Genomic DNA, 20,216 nt, shown 5'->3' with positions numbered 1-20,216 from the left:
AGCAAAAGTTACCCTCAGAAGAAATTGTAATAAATGTGATCCCAGGTCAACTTACTTAGGGGCATATTAATAACGGCCAGCGATAATCATCGCTGGCCGTGCTTAGCGATAATTTTATTATCGCAGGCTATCTCAGGTATTTATTGCCCTGGTAGCGCCTTATTAACAACGTGTTACTCCAGGGAGATAAAAATTCCAGAGATAGCGGGGTTATCGTCCTTTTGCAGGGAACATCGCTGGGGTCGTATCAGCATATTCCACCCCCCTATGTTAGGGATGGATAAATCAGGATTTTAGCAGATATTAAATTTTGACAAAAATTGCAGCTTTTGCAAAAATCTAATGTTTGCTAAAATCATGTGGGCTGCCATGTAAATATCACAATGTAAACATCAGTGATATTTCCAAATGACATCCACTTTGCATCTCATTAGAGATGCAAAGGGAGGCGTTGGGAAAAAGGGTGCTAACATGAGATGAGGCATGTTAACACCCTCTTGTAAATAGGGCGCTGGTTTTATATCCACTTTTTTGGCTTTGTAAGCCACAAAAACGGAAATAAAGCCCTTGTAAATATGCACCTTAATCTTCCCTCTTAAATCTAGAGAAATAAAGGTGACTAAACTCTCTTTATCCCTCCCAGTTGCCAATGCCACTGCAGGAATAAAATGTCTTGTACCATTCAAGAAAAATAATTGACTCCTCCAATCTTTCTTGGTATTGTGTTATAAAATATAACCAAGTTAAATAATTAAACGTAGACACAAGTCCAGTGATGTTGCATGAAAACAATACAAAATCTTGAGGGTGACTACTTGGCATATCAACGGTATACACTCAAAGTATCAAGTTTTTAATATCGAATTGCATTAATATCGAATTAAAAATATAGAATCGACACAATATCGAATGGACAGAATATAGACTACAAAAATATCGAATAGAATAGCAATAATATCGAATGCAAAATATAGAACGGACACAATATTGAATGGACAGAATATAGACAACAAAAATATCGAATTTAAGGTAAGTAAGTTAATTTAAAGATTTTATTAATATCCAATTTATCTTAAGTGTTTTTTTAATGTTAGTATATGTGTGAAAATTGTATATTCATTTTATAATTTACCTTAATTAATTAATTTTATGGTATTTAATTTTTGCGTAATATAATTCTGTAGCGGGTTGTGAGTTTATAGGGGAATAGGGTGGGAAGTAATTTAATTATAATTAATTAATTTTTAAATGTATTTATTGGTATTTAATTTGATGTCATTGTTAATTAATTGTTAATTGGTAATTAATTAAAATATAATTGGTGATTCAATTTAATTGATTGATTAATTGATAATTATGTTAATTGTATTAATTTATTTTCTGTAGCGGGTTATGGGTTTATAGGGGAATAGGGTGGGAAGTCATTTAATTATAATTAATTAAATGTTTTAATTTTTATTTATTGGTATTTAATTTGATTTAATTGTTAATTAATTGTTAATTGGTAATAAATTAAAATATAATGGGTGATTCAATTTAATTGATTGATTAATTGCTAATTATGGTAATTTCATTAATTTATTTTCTGTAGCAGGTTGTTGGTTTATAGGGGAATAGGGTGGGAAGTAATTTAATTATAATTAATTAAATGTTTTAATTTATTTCTTGGTATTTAATTTGATTTAATTGTTAATTAATTGTTAATTGGTAATTAATTAAAATGTAATTGATGATCAATTTTAATTAATTGACTAATTGATAATTATGTTAATTTTATTAATGTATTTTCTGTTGTGGGTTGTGTGTTTTAATTGTAATTAATTAATTAATTATTTTAATTGATTTATTGTTTTTTGTTGTTGTAATTTTTAATTATTTTTTAATTGTTCATTAATTAATTATTAATGGATAAAAAATGTGTATTAATAGGTAATAATTTGTATTAATTAATTTGTATTTGAACTTTTAATTGATTCATTTTTATATTATATAAAATTGTTCATTACTTTTAATTAATTTGTAGTTGGTATTAATATTTAATGTATTTTTATTTATATATGAATTATTTAGTTTCCCTAATGTTGCACTCTCTGCAGTGGGAATAGTCATTTTTAACCCTACGCTATCCAACGCTTTCCCTACTGTTGCACTCTCTGGAGTTGGAATAGTAATTTTTACCCTTCCGCTATCCAACGCTTTCCCTACTGTTGCAGTCTCTGGAGTTGGAATAGTAATTTTTACCCCTACGCTAGCCAACGCTTTCCCTAATGTTGCACTCTCTGTAGTTGGAATAGTAATTTTTACCCCTACGCTATCCAACACTTTCCCTACTGTTGCACTCTTTGGAGTGGGAATAGTACATTTAACCCTGCCACTATCCAATGTTTTCCCTACTGTTGAACTCTCTGGAGTGGGAATAGTAATTTTTACCCCTACGCTATCCAACGCTTTCTCTACTGTTGCACTCTTTGGAGTGGGAATAGTAAATTTTACCTAGTCGCTTTCCAACATTTTCCCTACTGTTGTACTCTCTGGAGTTGGAATAGTAATTTTTACCCCTACGCTATCCAACGTTTTCCCTACTGTTGAACTCTCTGGAGTGGGAATAGTAATTTTTAGCCCTACGCCATCCAATGCTTTCCCTACTATTGCACTCTCTGGAGTTGGAATAGTAAATTTTACTCTCACGCTATCCAACGCTTTCTCTACAGTTGCACTGTCTGGAGTTGGAATAGTAATTGTTACCCCTACACTATCCAACGCTTTCCCTACTGTTGCACTCTCTCGAGTTGGAATAGTAAATTTTACTCTCCCGCTATCCAACGCTTTCCCTACTGTTGCACTCTCTGGAGTTGGATTTGTAATTTTTACCCCTACGCTATCCAATGCATTCCCTACTGTTGCACTCCCTGGAGTTGGAATAGTAATTTTTACCCTCCAGCTATCCAACGCTTTCCCTACTGTTGCACTCTCTGGAGTGGGAATAGTAATTTTTACCCCTACGCTATCCAACGCTTCCCCTACTATTGCACTCTTTGGAGTGGGAATAGTACATTTTACCCTGTTGCTATCCAATGTTTTCCCTACTGAAGCACTCTCTTGAGTTGGAATAGTAATTTTTACAACTACGCTATCCAATGCTTTCCCTACTGTTGCACTCTCTGGAGTGGGAATAGTAATTTTTACCCCTACGCTATCCAACGCTTTCCCTACTGTTGCGCTCACTGGAGTGGTAATAGTAAATTTTAACCTTTCCGCTATCCTACGGTAAATATATTGTAATGTTTGTATTAATATTATATATATATATATATATATATATATTCACTGAAAAACCATAGGTTTTACACACGTTATAGTTAGGAAGTAGCATTTACACAACCTATGAAATTCACTGAAAAAAACATAGGTTTGACACCAGTTATAGTTAGCTGGAAATTTTACTGATATACAACCAATGAATTCCTGCTTCACTTTCACTTTCACCACTACCACATTTTTCAAATATAGAATTTAAGGAATAGCAAAATGTTTGCTCCTGATTTTCTACAATCTGTTCCCTAACATTTTTTAGAAAAAAAACAACATTAACTACTACATTTGCATAACAGTTGACACCAGACCTGTTTTCAAACTTAAATCCAACAATCTCTTCAATACTAACCGTTTTCTTATGCCTACCAACAACAGCTACATCTTTTTTTCGTCGTTTCTCAACTACTTCAGCACATTTCTCCTCATTTTTCCTTTTCTGACCAACCATACGCCTTTCAATTAAAGGATATTGAGGTAAACTTGGAGCATATTCTCTTCTTAACCTATTATACTCCTTCACACAATTTAAATCTGCACTAATCTTTGTCTCATCATAATCAATTAAATAAAGTCCACATAAAGTTTTAACTCGCGATAAAGCAACATATGCCATACCCTCTTTGAATACAGTGCTTCCAATATTTACCAAAGCACAATCTACACTTAAACCTTGAGATTTGTGAATAGTCATTGCATATGCCAAACAAATTGGAAATTGCTTCCGACGGACATATAAGTCTTTCACAAGCAAAAAACGATTTGAACAGCGACTAATTTGCTGAACTTCCTCAATTCCATCAAATTTTATTCTTAAAAATTCAATCTCATCTCTATTTGTATAATTAACAAAACCAACAACATTACCCATTGCTCCATTTACCAATCCTCTTTCTACATGTAAATTTCTCCTTAAAATTATCCGACAATTTAAACATACATACAGATTTTTCTCTAAACCAGCAGTTTTAGATATACTTTTTTGAAGAGAATCCAATTTTAACTTCAACTTTTCAGACAAAACAATAGTACTACCTTCATGCTCTATTCTTTCTTTAGCTTCCAGTTTCCTAATTTGTTGATTTTCTAAATTCAACATTTTCTCATTAAAAACTGAACATTCTTTCACAGTTGGCATCAAGCATATCACTGATTTATCTGCTACCTCTTTACTATATATTTTCTCAGGTACATTATCTTCATTAGGAAACAGCTTGGAAAGTAATCGTGTTCGTAGAGTGTGTTTCGCATTTTCAGTTAGTTTTCCAATCCTGATATCTTGAAGAATATTTCCATATTTAGTATCCTTTGCCTGTCGCATATTTTGAATCAGTTCAGTATACTTGAAATGTGACCATATATTAACATTTCCAATACTGCCCAGGCACTTTCTAGTATCCTCATGCGTAAGAGTTTCAAATACAGCATGTCCTTTCACTGGAGTTAGTTGGAGTAGATCTCCAAACACTATGACATGTTTACCTCCAAATAACACATCATACTCTGTCTTAAGTATCTGTTGCATTCTTAAATGCACAAAAGCAAGCATTAAATTAGATACCATGCTTACTTCATCAATAATAAGAAGTTTCATTTTTTTAAGCACTCTAGAAACTTCAAAACAAGCTTCTCCAGATAGCTTGTGATATTGTAATTTATTTTCATGTTCAACTGGCAACATCAGTAAACGATGTAAAGTAATACCTTTAATATTATGTGCTGCCAATCCAGTTGGAGCAGTAACAACACACGACAGTGTTGACTGAGTTCTTTGCTGTAAATATGTAGTAATTTCTTTAATTAGGAAACTTTTACCAGTTCCAACTTCTCCACTTACATATAATCGAATAGGTTCAAATGACATACATGAGCAATCTTTTCTCTCATGACGAAAGCCATGCTCAATGTGCTCTGTCACTTCATCATATATCTGTCTTTGCTCAATATTAAATTGCTTCTTTAATTCTTCTAAGTTGATTACTTCCTCTTGACCTTGCTGCATTGCTCTTTCCACCTCATCCATGACAGTGGCTGCTTCATTTTGGATAATTGGTTGTCCCAGTGGATCTTGACTTAATGAAGCCGAACTTTGACTATCTTGTGAACTATCTCTAGCAATCTCCGCTGCAATTGTCACTTCTTGCTCTATTTCATCATTCAACATTTGCAGATAATTAGTAAAAACAGTACATTCAATACTACTTTTAGATGCGTTGAATGAATCTTCATAACTATCAAAGTCCCCAAGTAGTTCCTCTTCTCTACGCCATAGTTTAAAGAGTTGCAAAAGAGCAAAATAGTAAAATTCTCTTTTGTCAGGTGTTTCGCAACTCAGTTTCCGATGATTAATCAAGTGTCCTTTTCTTTGCTTCACCAGACATCCTTCTTGTCCAATTACAGCATATACACCTTTATCAATGTTCCCTGTAACATTCCTTTTAAAAGTGTAGTTTTGAAGTATTTCATACAGACAAATGTTTTCTAAAAGAGTACTTCTATTTGGATAGTATGTATCCAACATATTTGTTTTCAGAATGTCTGTACTGTTTGGTTCTTTCTGGGCTAAATATTCAATTTCTTGCACAGGTTTTAGAACACGGTTTCGTGTTTCTGCAAGACCCAAACTCACCCAGAGAATAGTCCTTGATTTAGCATAAAGACTTGCTGATGATAATCGGTCACAACATTCATATGCTCCAATTTCTCGACGAGACAACATCTTCAAACTGTACGTATACAATTTCTTGCTTAGGCTCTTTTCATGAGAAATGTCTTCCCACATCTCCTTCAGTTCCGTCTTTTCAGATTTTGTGATGTAAGACGTTACATATCGAGCCACAGCAATAGAGTTGTCTGCAACATATTGTATGTCCATGTTAGCATTCCACATGGACAAAATGACTGGGTTATAGTCATTTATATATTTGGATTCTTCACCTCTTCTTAAATTGTACGTATTTTTAGGTGACCTTCTTCTGATGTTATGTCGCAAAGATGACATCAAATTGTTGACTCTTCCTTTTGAAAGTACCGGTCGTGCAAATCCAAAACGACATTTGGTGTAGAATTTACTCTTTGATTTGAATTTTCGCCGACAATATTTTCCACAACGATGACTTTGAAAGCGTAACACTTTTCCTCTTAAGTCCTTATCAGTTGTACTATTAGGTATGTCACAAGTGGCATACTGTTCAATAAAAGAGAGTACAGTCTCATCCGAGTCTCTTCCAAATTTAGGAGCATCCTTGATCCATAACAGCATATGAATATGAGGAGCACCTCTTGCTTGGTATTCCCTTCTCCAAAAGAAATCCAGTACTTCACCAAGAGGCGGATTTTTCTTGTTTGTAAGAAAATACATCATAGCTTCAAATCTATGATTAAAATATCTGCAAACATTAACCGGATCTAACGAACACAGTTCTCCGGGTGTCTTGTAGTTTATATTTTCTATGTTTGCATTCGCCTCCTGAAGAAATTCAAGTAAATCTTCCCAAGCATACTCTGCACAGCTTAGAGTTAAAAACCATGTTGGTGCTCCTAAGTTTCTAAGCATGCACTTCAAATCTCCATGACGACGGTACCAATACTCATTAGTACCACGCTGACAAGCCATTAAATTAATTAGGTGTGAATCCAAAACACTATCTTTCTGTTGCACTTTATCCATAAATTCCTTTGCTGAAATATTATGCAGATGAACTCCACTTTTTAAGATATGATTTACTGCATAAGAGAGACCAGATAAGTCACTCTCAAACAGAAGATGAAACAAATATGGAATGCATTGGCGAAACCTCGGATCTTCTGCATATAATCTTGTTGTCCGGTATTCAGATGCAGGAATCTGCATAGGTCGATCATCATATCGTGTACCTTCACCTGTAGGGAATAACTGTGGGAAACACTGACCTTCCAAACTTTCTTTCCACACACTAATAGGATTTCCTTTCGCCTTTTTCATCTGAAATAATTCAATAGCATTCCCTATTGCTTCTTTGGAATGCAGTGGATGAACACTGTAATGTTCATAAATTTCTTCACTTCTGGATAGGTCAACTTTTTCAATTTGTCCAATAGACAAATCACTCTCCTCTTCTTCACTTACATCTTCTTCTTCTACGTATACATCTTTATAGTACTTATTGTTTTGAACTAAATACAACGTTGCCTTTTTGACTTTTCTAACATCCACTAAATCTTGCCAGATTTTCTTACTCTTTGTAGGTACACCATTAACTAGAATAACTAGAGGTTCCTCTTCTACATTTTCAACACCAATTGTTTCCATATTTTTTTTTAAATCAAGTGGCAAATATACAACTCTACCCTTTAATCCTCTTTGTAAATCTGAAGGATTTAATTTACCAGTCTTAGGCTCCATACGAACAATAGCCTGAAAAGGATGTACACATTTGATCAGAATAGTCTCATAAGTATTTAAATCCATCAATTCTGATGGAATATTTATCAACTCTAGATTATTATGAACAGCTCTAGCAGGCATTTTATTTTCATTTAATTTATTATAACAATATTTACAAATATGTTGCTCAAAACCCAAATCAAAATAGTTTTCCACCAACAAATAAGTTGCAAAATCTTTCCATTGACCATTACTTTCATCTTCACTTTTTAAATATAAATCAACTAACCTAGTTTGACTTTTGTAATGAATGCGTCGACAACAGACACAAGAAAAATTTGGTTTCTCACCTGCAATTACCTTAAACTTTATTATTTCCTGTTCAAAATTTTCAATATTAACATGTCCAACATTTTCTAACACATTTCCTTCTATAATTATATCAGTTTCTGCATTACCTTCCTCTGGACCAAAATAACTTACCTCAATTTCTGCACAAATCTTCTTAACATCTAATTCACATCCATACAAGAGAGCACTATTTAACTGTTTAAAAAATGTGTATTAATAGGTAATAATTTGTATTAATTAATTTGTATTTGAACTTTTAATTGATTCATTTTTATATTATATAAAATTGTTCATTACTTTTAATTAATTTGTAGTTGGTATTAATATTTAATGTATTTTTATTTATATATGAATTATTTAGTTTCCCTAATGTTGCACTCTCTGCAGTGGGAATAGTCATTTTTAACCCTACGCTATCCAACGCTTTCCCTACTGTTGCACTCTCTGGAGTTGGAATAGTAATTTTTACCCTTCCGCTATCCAACGCTTTCCCTACTGTTGCAGTCTCTGGAGTTGGAATAGTAATTTTTACCCCTACGCTAGCCAACGCTTTCCCTAATGTTGCACTCTCTGGAGTGGGAATAGTAATTTTTACCCCTACTCTATCCAACGCTTTCCCTACTGTTGCACTCTTTGGAGTGGGAATAGTATATTTTACCCTTTGGCTATCCAACGTTTTACCTACTGTTGCACTCTCTGTAGTTGGAATAGTAATTTTTACCCCTACGCTATCCAACACTTTCCCTACTGTTGCACTCTTTGGAGTGGGAATAGTACATTTAACCCTGCCACTATCCAATGTTTTCCCTACTGTTGAACTCTCTGGAGTGGGAATAGTAATTTTTACCCCTACGCTATCCAACGCTTTCTCTACTGTTGCACTCTTTGGAGTGGGAATAGTAAATTTTACCTAGTCGCTTTCCAACATTTTCCCTACTGTTGTACTCTCTGGAGTTGGAATAGTAATTTTTACCCCTACGCTATCCAACGTTTTCCCTACTGTTGAACTCTCTGGAGTGGGAATAGTAATTTTTAGCCCTACGCCATCCAATGCTTTCCCTACTATTGCACTCTCTGGAGTTGGAATAGTAAATTTTACTCTCACGCTATCCAACGCTTTCTCTACAGTTGCACTGTCTGGAGTTGGAATAGTAATTGTTACCCCTACACTATCCAACGCTTTCCCTACTGTTGCACTCTCTCGAGTTGGAATAGTAAATTTTACTCTCCCGCTATCCAACGCTTTCCCTACTGTTGCACTCTCTGGAGTTGGATTTGTAATTTTTACCCCTACGCTATCCAATGCATTCCCTACTGTTGCACTCCCTGGAGTTGGAATAGTAATTTTTACCCTCCAGCTATCCAACGCTTTCCCTACTGTTGCACTCTCTGGAGTGGGAATAGTAATTTTTACCCCTACGCTATCCAACGCTTCCCCTACTATTGCACTCTTTGGAGTGGGAATAGTACATTTTACCCTGTTGCTATCCAATGTTTTCCCTACTGAAGCACTCTCTTGAGTTGGAATAGTAATTTTTACAACTACGCTATCCAATGCTTTCCCTACTGTTGCACTCTCTGGAGTGGGAATAGTAATTTTTACCCCTACGCTATCCAACGCTTTCCCTACTGTTGCGCTCACTGGAGTGGTAATAGTAAATTTTAACCTTTCCGCTATCCTACGGTAAATATATTGTAATGTTTGTATTAATATTATATATATATATATATATATATATTCACTGAAAAACCATAGGTTTTACACACGTTATAGTTAGGAAGTAGCATTTACACAACCTATGAAATTCACTGAAAAAAACATAGGTTTGACACCAGTTATAGTTAGCTGGAAATTTTACTGATATACAACCAATGAATTCCTGCTTCACTTTCACTTTCACCACTACCACATTTTTCAAATATAGAATTTAAGGAATAGCAAAATGTTTGCTCCTGATTTTCTACAATCTGTTCCCTAACATTTTTTAGAAAAAAAACAACATTAACTACTACATTTGCATAACAGTTGACACCAGACCTGTTTTCAAACTTAAATCCAACAATCTCTTCAATACTAACCGTTTTCTTATGCCTACCAACAACAGCTACATCTTTTTTTCGTCGTTTCTCAACTACTTCAGCACATTTCTCCTCATTTTTCCTTTTCTGACCAACCATACGCCTTTCAATTAAAGGATATTGAGGTAAACTTGGAGCATATTCTCTTCTTAACCTATTATACTCCTTCACACAATTTAAATCTGCACTAATCTTTGTCTCATCATAATCAATTAAATAAAGTCCACATAAAGTTTTAACTCGCGATAAAGCAACATATGCCATACCCTCTTTGAATACAGTGCTTCCAATATTTACCAAAGCACAATCTACACTTAAACCTTGAGATTTGTGAATAGTCACTGCATATGCCAAACAAATTGGAAATTGCTTCCGACGGACATATAAGTCTTTCACAAGCAAAAAACGATTTGAACAGCGACTAATTTGCTGAACTTCCTCAATTCCATCAAATTTTATTCTTAAAAATTCAATCTCATCTCTATTTGTATAATTAACAAAACCAACAACATTACCCATTGCTCCATTTACCAATCCTCTTTCTACATGTAAATTTCTCCTTAAAATTATCCGACAATTTAAACATACATACAGATTTTTCTCTAAACCAGCAGTTTTAGATATACTTTTTTGAAGAGAATCCAATTTTAACTTCAACTTTTCAGACAAAACAATAGTACTACCTTCATGCTCTATTCTTTCTTTAGCTTCCAGTTTCCTAATTTGTTGATTTTCTAAATTCAACATTTTCTCATTAAAAACTGAACATTCTTTCACAGTTGGCATCAAGCATATCACTGATTTATCTGCTACCTCTTTACTATATATTTTCTCAGGTACATTATCTTCATTAGGAAACAGCTTGGAAAGTAATCGTGTTCGTAGAGTGTGTTTCGCATTTTCAGTTAGTTTTCCAATCCTGATATCTTGAAGAATATTTCCATATTTAGTATCCTTTGCCTGTCGCATATTTTGAATCAGTTCAGTATACTTGAAATGTGACCATATATTAACATTTCCAATACTGCCCAGGCACTTTCTAGTATCCTCATGCGTAAGAGTTTCAAATACAGCATGTCCTTTCACTGGAGTTAGTTGGAGTAGATCTCCAAACACTATGACATGTTTACCTCCAAATAACACATCATACTCTGTCTTAAGTATCTGTTGCATTCTTAAATGCACAAAAGCAAGCATTAAATTAGATACCATGCTTACTTCATCAATAATAAGAAGTTTCATTTTTTTAAGCACTCTAGAAACTTCAAAACAAGCTTCTCCAGATAGCTTGTGATATTGTAATTTATTTTCATGTTCAACTGGCAACATCAGTAAACGATGTAAAGTAATACCTTTAATATTATGTGCTGCCAATCCAGTTGGAGCAGTAACAACACACGACAGTGTTGACTGAGTTCTTTGCTGTAAATATGTAGTAATTTCTTTAATTAGGAAACTTTTACCAGTTCCAGCTTCTCCACTTACATATAATCGAATAGGTTCAAATGACATACATGAGCAATCTTTTCTCTCATGACGAAAGCCATGCTCAATGTGCTCTGTCACTTCATCATATATCTGTCTTTGCTCAATATTAAATTGCTTCTTTAATTCTTCTAAGTTGATTACTTCCTCTTGACCTTGCTGCATTGCTCTTTCCACCTCATCCATGACAGTGGCTGCTTCATTTTGGATAATTGGTTGTCCCAGTGGATCTTGACTTAATGAAGCCGAACTTTGACTATCTTGTGAACTATCTCTAGCAATCTCCGCTGCAATTGTCACTTCTTGCTCTATTTCATCATTCAACATTTGCAGATAATTAGTAAAAACAGTACATTCAATACTACTTTTAGATGCGTTGAATGAATCTTCATAACTATCAAAGTCCCCAAGTAGTTCCTCTTCTCTACGCCATAGTTTAAAGAGTTGCAAAAGAGCAAAATAGTAAAATTCTCTTTTGTCAGGTGTTTCGCAACTCAGTTTCCGATGATTAATCAAGTGTCCTTTTCTTTGCTTCACCAGACATCCTTCTTGTCCAATTACAGCATATACACCTTTATCAATGTTCCCTGTAACATTCCTTTTAAAAGTGTAGTTTTGAAGTATTTCATACAGACAAATGTTTTCTAAAAGAGTACTTCTATTTGGATAGTATGTATCCAACATATTTGTTTTCAGAATGTCTGTACTGTTTGGTTCTTTCTGGGCTAAATATTCAATTTCTTGCACAGGTTTTAGAACACGGTTTCGTGTTTCTGCAAGACCCAAACTCACCCAGAGAATAGTCCTTGATTTAGCATAAAGACTTGCTGATGATAATCGGTCACAACATTCATATGCTCCAATTTCTCGACGAGACAACATCTTCAAACTGTACGTATACAATTTCTTGCTAAGGCTCTTTTCATGAGAAATGTCTTCCCACATCTCCTTCAGTTCCGTCTTTTCAGATTTTGTGATGTAAGACGTTACATATCGAGCCACAGCAATAGAGTTGTCTGCAACATATTGTATGTCCATGTTAGCATTCCACATGGACAAAATGACTGGGTTATAGTCATTTATATATTTGGATTCTTCACCTCTTCTTAAATTGTACGTATTTTTAGGTGACCTTCTTCTGATGTTATGTCGCAAAGATGACATCAAATTGTTGACTCTTCCTTTTGAAAGTACCGGTCGTGCAAATCCAAAACGACATTTGGTGTAGAATTTACTCTTTGATTTGAATTTTCGCCGACAATATTTTCCACAACGATGACTTTGAAAGCGTAACACTTTTCCTCTTAAGTCCTTATCAGTTGTACTATTAGGTATGTCACAAGTGGCATACTGTTCAATAAAAGAGAGTACAGTCTCATCCGAGTCTCTTCCAAATTTAGGAGCATCCTTGATCCATAACAGCATATGAATATGAGGAGCACCTCTTGCTTGGTATTCCCTTCTCCAAAAGAAATCCAGTACTTCACCAAGAGGCGGATTTTTCTTGTTTGTAAGAAAATACATCATAGCTTCAAATCTATGATTAAAATATCTGCAAACATTAACCGGATCTAACGAACACAGTTCTCCGGGTGTCTTGTAGTTTATATTTTCTATGTTTGCATTCGCCTCCTGAAGAAATTCAAGTAAATCTTCCCAAGCATACTCTGCACAGCTTAGAGTTAAAAACCATGTTGGTGCTCCTAAGTTTCTAAGCATGCACTTCAAATCTCCATGACGACGGTACCAATACTCATTAGTACCACGCTGACAAGCCATTAAATTAATTAGGTGTGAATCCAAAACACTATCTTTCTGTTGCACTTTATCCATAAATTCCTTTGCTGAAATATTATGCAGATGAACTCCACTTTTTAAGATATGATTTACTGCATAAGAGAGACCAGATAAGTCACTCTCAAACAGAAGATGAAACAAATATGGAATGCATTGGCGAAACCTCGGATCTTCTGCATATAATCTTGTTGTCCGGTATTCAGATGCAGGAATCTGCATAGGTCGATCATCATATCGTGTACCTTCACCTGTAGGGAATAACTGTGGGAAACACTGACCTTCCAAACTTTCTTTCCACACACTAATAGGATTTCCTTTCGCCTTTTTCATCTGAAATAATTCAATAGCATTCCCTATTGCTTCTTTGGAATGCAGTGGATGAACACTGTAATGTTCATAAATTTCTTCACTTCTGGATAGGTCAACTTTTTCAATTTGTCCAATAGACAAATCACTCTCCTCTTCTTCACTTACATCTTCTTCTTCTACGTATACATCTTTATAGTACTTATTGTTTTGAACTAAATACAACGTTGCCTTTTTGACTTTTCTAACATCCACTAAATCTTGCCAGATTTTCTTACTCTTTGTAGGTACACCATTAACTAGAATAACTAGAGGTTCCTCTTCTACATTTTCAACACCAATTGTTTCCATATTTTTTTTTAAATCAAGTGGCAAATATACAACTCTACCCTTTAATCCTCTTTGTAAATCTGAAGGATTTAATTTACCAGTCTTAGGCTCCATACGAACAATAGCCTGAAAAGGATGTACACATTTGATCAGAATAGTCTCATAAGTATTTAAATCCATCAATTCTGATGGAATATTTATCAACTCTAGATTATTATGAACAGCTCTAGCAGGCATTTTATTTTCATTTAATTTATTATAACAATATTTACAAATATGTTGCTCAAAACCCAAATCAAAATAGTTTTCCACCAACAAATAAGTTGCAAAATCTTTCCATTGACCATTACTTTCATCTTCACTTTTTAAATATAAATCAACTAACCTAGTTTGACTTTTGTAATGAATGCGTCGACAACAGACACAAGAAAAATTTGGTTTCTCACCTGCAATTACCTTAAACTTTATTATTTCCTGTTCAAAATTTTCAATATTAACATGTCCAACATTTTCTAACACATTTCCTTCTATAATTATATCAGTTTCTGCATTACCTTCCTCTGGACCAAAATAACTTACCTCAATTTCTGCACAAATCTTCTTAACATCTAATTCACATCCATACAAGAGAGCACTATTTAACTGTTTAAGTTTAAGTGCTGGACTTTTTGCATAATACAACTTTCTCACCAATTTTCTCATTTTAGTATCATGCACTGCTAACATCCTGAAGTGATGAAACACACTCTGGCATATTTTTTTAGAAAGACAAGCCAGAGAATGACCTTGCAGACCTATTTTTTCTCGCACTCTGCAATGATCTAATTCTTGCAACATAACAATTTTTTTCTAAGACTTTCTTTAGTGTACTTACGTAAGAAATTGCGAAATAAATCAATTGAATCCTGTCGTACACTACAAATGCTTCTACAATTCCAACTGTAAACAGGAACATTAGCACGTCCCCCTGAAGCTTCTCCAGCCATCACCTCTTCTGCATTTCTAACCACAATTTTCTCTTTCTCAATTACACATCACTCCTTCACCTCGTATCCTCGACCACTAGTGTCAACTGCATGCAACAAATCGTTACTTTGAAAGTAACTCTCTTCATTAAAAAATGGTTCAGACGTTGAAGTATGCATCCACTTCCCAGAAAACACTTTACAAAAATTACTCCTATTTATGTGTCTCTTCCATTTACTTTTAGCTTTTAAAACTCGTATTGCCTTATTTAGCGTATTTATTCTGTTAAGTACTAAAATAAATAATTTTCTTTTTGTCTCAAACGCGCGCTCAACAATACCCTCTATATATTGTTTCTTCTTAAGAAAAGCAGATCTTCTTTTAGAAACTTTCTCCTTTTGTAATAAATTCAAAACTACTCTGTTGTAAAACATACGCTTCCTGATTTGGCTAAATTGATTCATCCGAGTTTTACTGTACAGATTTTCCTGTCTCCTGATTCCAGAAACATTTTTATCTTTGGTTCCATGTCTCCCTCTCGATACTGGTATACTTTTTTCCTTGTCCACTTCAATACTAACATTTTTCCTTCCACATATTGCTCTCAAAAACTTTTTGGTTTGCTTACCAGGAGCACTCTTCTTTTTATCCGTCCTATGTTCTTTTGATACTTCTTCAATTCCTTTCTTCTTCAAATTGTAAGTCCGTTTATAGAGCTTTCTTTTTTAAGTTCTGGTCGGCATCTTAATTTAAGATTTTGATGAAATTCTCAATCTGTAAAGCACAAACATAACAAATATTATAGTTGACTGCTAGCATATAACGTACAAATTTAAACCACAGATTCATTTTCTAAGTAGAATAAAGAAAATAACAGAAAGTCTCTGAACAGAGTAGGAAATCCTGTAGTGAATGTTGGTTCTTAATTTTATCACACTCCATATCTGTTTTAACATTATAGACAGTTTTTAATTCTAATTTTTAAAGCATACAAACAGTACACTTTTTTCAAGAACTATGGGTCATCGTAGATGTTTTAATCTTTTTTACTACAATCTCTTTTACACTTCATGAGAACATGTCTTATCACTCTTCTAAAGCACATCAACGACGAATAGGACAAGAAAACTGTCTTCAAGAATGCTTTACTATCAAAAAAAAATGTATTTATTGAAATCTTCATAATTTTGTAGAACTTCCACCATTATATCATCAGGGACTTCTTCAAGTCCAAAGTCCTCATCTCCTTCTACCATCTCTAAGTAAGCGGAGTCTAAAGACATGTCCATAAAATAATTTTTTTCATCTATTTCCTCTTGAAAGACTGCGTCTAAAATTTCCTCCATCACTTCGTTAATGATTTCAAAATGAATTTGTTTGTCTTCTGAGGAATTCTCCATAACTAGACTCAGTTTATTCTTCTGTATCCTTTTAAAAAAATATAGAGACTAAATTATATCTTTTTTTCATAAATGTATAACTTAAAAGTACCTTTACTAATTTTTAAACTACATATATTTTTATAATTTCTAACTTATTAACTCTATATATTTTAAGATACCACGTTCCTCTTGTTTTGAAAAGAAATACGCAATATAACCCTAAACATTAACACTGATCTTTTTTTCCATTAAATATTTACTGTTGTTAAAAGACATTTTACTGTAAAATTTCTTTTTAGATTTTCTAGATATCACAAATATTGATAATCTGTAGAATTAATTTTTAGAGACCCATTTTTTCAGTTCACCAGTACAAAGAGCTATGTAAACTATATGCACTCTGAAGAGAAGGCTCACACTATACAAACCATAGCATTCACTTAACAGATTACTACTTCCCACAGAGACAGTTCCTTTTATGTTTCAACAGCATACTCACCATGTAAAAGTCATAGCATATACAAAATGTCATACTAAGCATGAAGAACAACCTCATAATAAACCTCTGCATGAATATTTAAAACAATGCCTATACATAGTATAATCACAGATATGCAGGAAAGATACCCATCACACCTAGAACCATATGATAATACCTCTTTGTAAATAAAGGAGAAAAACTGCCAAACATAATGCAACAAGATTTCAAAAATCATGAGCACTTCACAAGATTTAAGTAATGGAAACATGAAAGAATTATACTCCAATGATCCGTAAATCTGAACTCCATCAAAAAGAACACATGCACCAAGCCCATTAAAAGATAATTTCAACTGTCAGTGGAGAATATCTCAAAATACATATCTAGTATAAGCAGATACAACCCATGTGAATAATTCAAGATAAAATCATATTCCAAAATGAAATTTTACAAACATTTAAAAAAATCTTCTTCATTATTTTCATGTGCACCCAAAAAAATTGCCTATGCAAAAATACCAACTCACCTGAAAAAAAGAATATAATTCCTCAAATTCTGTAATTCAGAAGGCAGGTTGTTGCTTTTCAGCACCAAACACTGTAAAAAAGAAAATAATAAAATGTAATTAACTTATTACAGACTTATTTCTTACACAACATAGAGCCATTATAGCAAAGAACAAGCATAACAGATAAATTCCCCAAGATTCTCTATCATTACAATAAGATACAAAATGTCTCATTTATGAAACCATTGCGCCACAGATATATCACTATTTCCCATGTTAAAACTCATGCACCAGCGACACAAGGCCTTCATAACTAAAAGCCCATGTGACGGAGAACAAGTGCATAGACAGAAAATACAGGGCCAACCATGGGCATATGCAAGCAGTACACCTGCACAGTACCACCAAACCCCAGGAGCCACCATATTATAATATATATCCTTAATATAATAATCCTCTAAGGATGCATACATATTAACGTAGCGGACCATGGCAGGAATTTGGCGTGCTCAGCCTCTGTTCCACTTCCAAACACCTTGATCCACCCCCCTCTTCAGTGGGCTGCACGCTCTGCCCAAACCCCCTGTTACAGAGCCCCCTACATACACTCCCTGCCCAGGGCTGCCATGACCCTATACCCGCCCCTGGAAAATGTGTAAGACACAGCAACAGTAAAAATCAAAGAATAGGCAACATCTCATGAATCCGTTAATTGATCATGAACAGCTTTGTTGCAACGGAGGGATTATGGCCTTTGCAGCGATACAAGGAGTTCTGGGTCATTGGGATATATTCGCAGCGGCGCAAGATTTCCTGACAGACAGCTACATTGAAAACCCACCGAGCTGTCCTCTGATGGTACTAGAGGCTCCGGTAATAACAGATCATGAATGCTGCTTTCCTCTTTTCAATTGGATGGCTGACATGTTTTCGGATCATAACAGTGACTTCTTGTTAGAAGCAGTTGCTGCCTACTTTGCCTATACAATCCTGGGTTGACTGTTATGCAAGCCATTGACGTCCACATTTCGTTTTGCCTCCCTATATTTTTCACGTTTTCTTGGATACTTTCTTAACATGAACAGACCTATTGGCTTTACTAACAGTGGACATTATGATTTCCTACTGGTTAAATTTTGATCTTTTATGTGGACTAAATTTTTTTTCTTCACCTACTCGATTTTGAACTTTATTTTTTATTAAAGTCTAATCTCAACAATTCTATTGTATATCTTATCTTATGTTATTTCAAACGTACTCGAACCAAAACTCGCTAATATATGCTACATGTGCCCTAATTAATGTGTAAATATAGAATGAGTTTTTTATAACTGTAAACGCAATTTCGCATTTGAACTGCTTAATTCCGCCTCAGACACCTCTGATCATTTAATTTTCCATAAACTGAAATATTTTGATTACATACATGCACCTCTCGCCATTTTGTCCGTTTTGGCGCGTTTTTTTTCCCTTACACAATAGCATAACAGAAACGTGATAGTGCTTCGCATGCAGAGAGCTGATTGATAAAGACATAATGTCTAACCAATAGCATTTTCATGTATCGTTCCTAAACTGAAAGGCCAGAGACCTTCTTCCATTTATTAAAATATAATATACTTCCTCATAAGAGTGTATAATTAATTTTGCAAAACCATATTCATTTTTCATCAACTATACCGTTTGTATTCTATGTACTACTGACTATACCGATTACTTTGTTTTTTGCAATGTCTCTACTCGTATTAGATTAGAAACTTGCCTTGAAAACAGTGCATTTCTGCATAAACATTTCAAATATACACGTTCTCTCTTTTAATCCATAATCTCAACTAAAATGATTGTATACTGAAACAGTATTCATGTGTTCCACGTAACTTCAGCTGTACTAACTTAATATTTTCTTTTGTCGACCTGATTTACTCATACTAGAACCCACAGGCCTATAACAGCCCGTGAACCCTTTCTTAGTAGGTCGCGCACCATGCAGACAGTTGTACCTCTGTAAAAAAATAATTTATTACTCTTCTCAAGCACTACCGCAGTTCCGCTTCTCTCAGTGTTAATCACTGCTCCCACGCTTCTACAGACCAGACGCTATGTCGTATTTCACTCCTTATCACGCTTTAATCTCCACAATAACAAACACTTCTCCGCCAGCCACCAGAGAACAGAGTGCAGATGCAGAGGCACTAAGTAGTGAAATACAACATACCCTCTGCTCTATGGAAGCAACCGAGCGGTAATTCTGAAAGAAAACATTCACTAGCGCTCCAAAAAAGCATTTCAATTATATAAATAGTTTTTTGAAAATGTTCCAACTACTTTGATGCGACTATCTGGGTGTGCCTCCACAGCAAAGTTCCTCAGCCCGGACTGAAGGCAGACACAGACAGACACACACACAATAAGATAACACAGGGCAATGGAGACGGAAAACAGAAGGCAGATGAAGATGCAGTCAAACAGCAGGAGTGAGAGAGATATTTTTATACTCCGTTTGGTACCGCAATTTACGAACACATTTACTGCACAAATCTCTGTACAACCTCATGGTCAGAACTTTTCATTTTATTTTACTCGACCACCTCCCCCTCTCACCCCACCAGTACAAGCCGCGGCCACAAACTACAATGTAATTTTGTCGTCTGTCAGAAAGTTTAAGAATTCATTAAGCATTACCACTTTTTCAAGACGGTATCACCTGTAATGTACCAACTTTTCATTTTATTTTACTCGACCACCTGCCCTTCTCACCCTACGCCCACCAATGCAGGCCGCGGCCACAAACCGCACTATAATTTTGTCGTCTGACAGAAACTTTAAGAATTCATTAAACATTACCACTTTTTC

Source organism: Lissotriton helveticus, chromosome 4_2, assembly GCF_964261635.1.
Source record: "Lissotriton helveticus chromosome 4_2, aLisHel1.1, whole genome shotgun sequence".
Taxonomy (NCBI): Eukaryota; Metazoa; Chordata; class Amphibia; order Caudata; family Salamandridae; genus Lissotriton; species Lissotriton helveticus.
Note: the sequence above shows the minus strand (reverse complement) of the source record.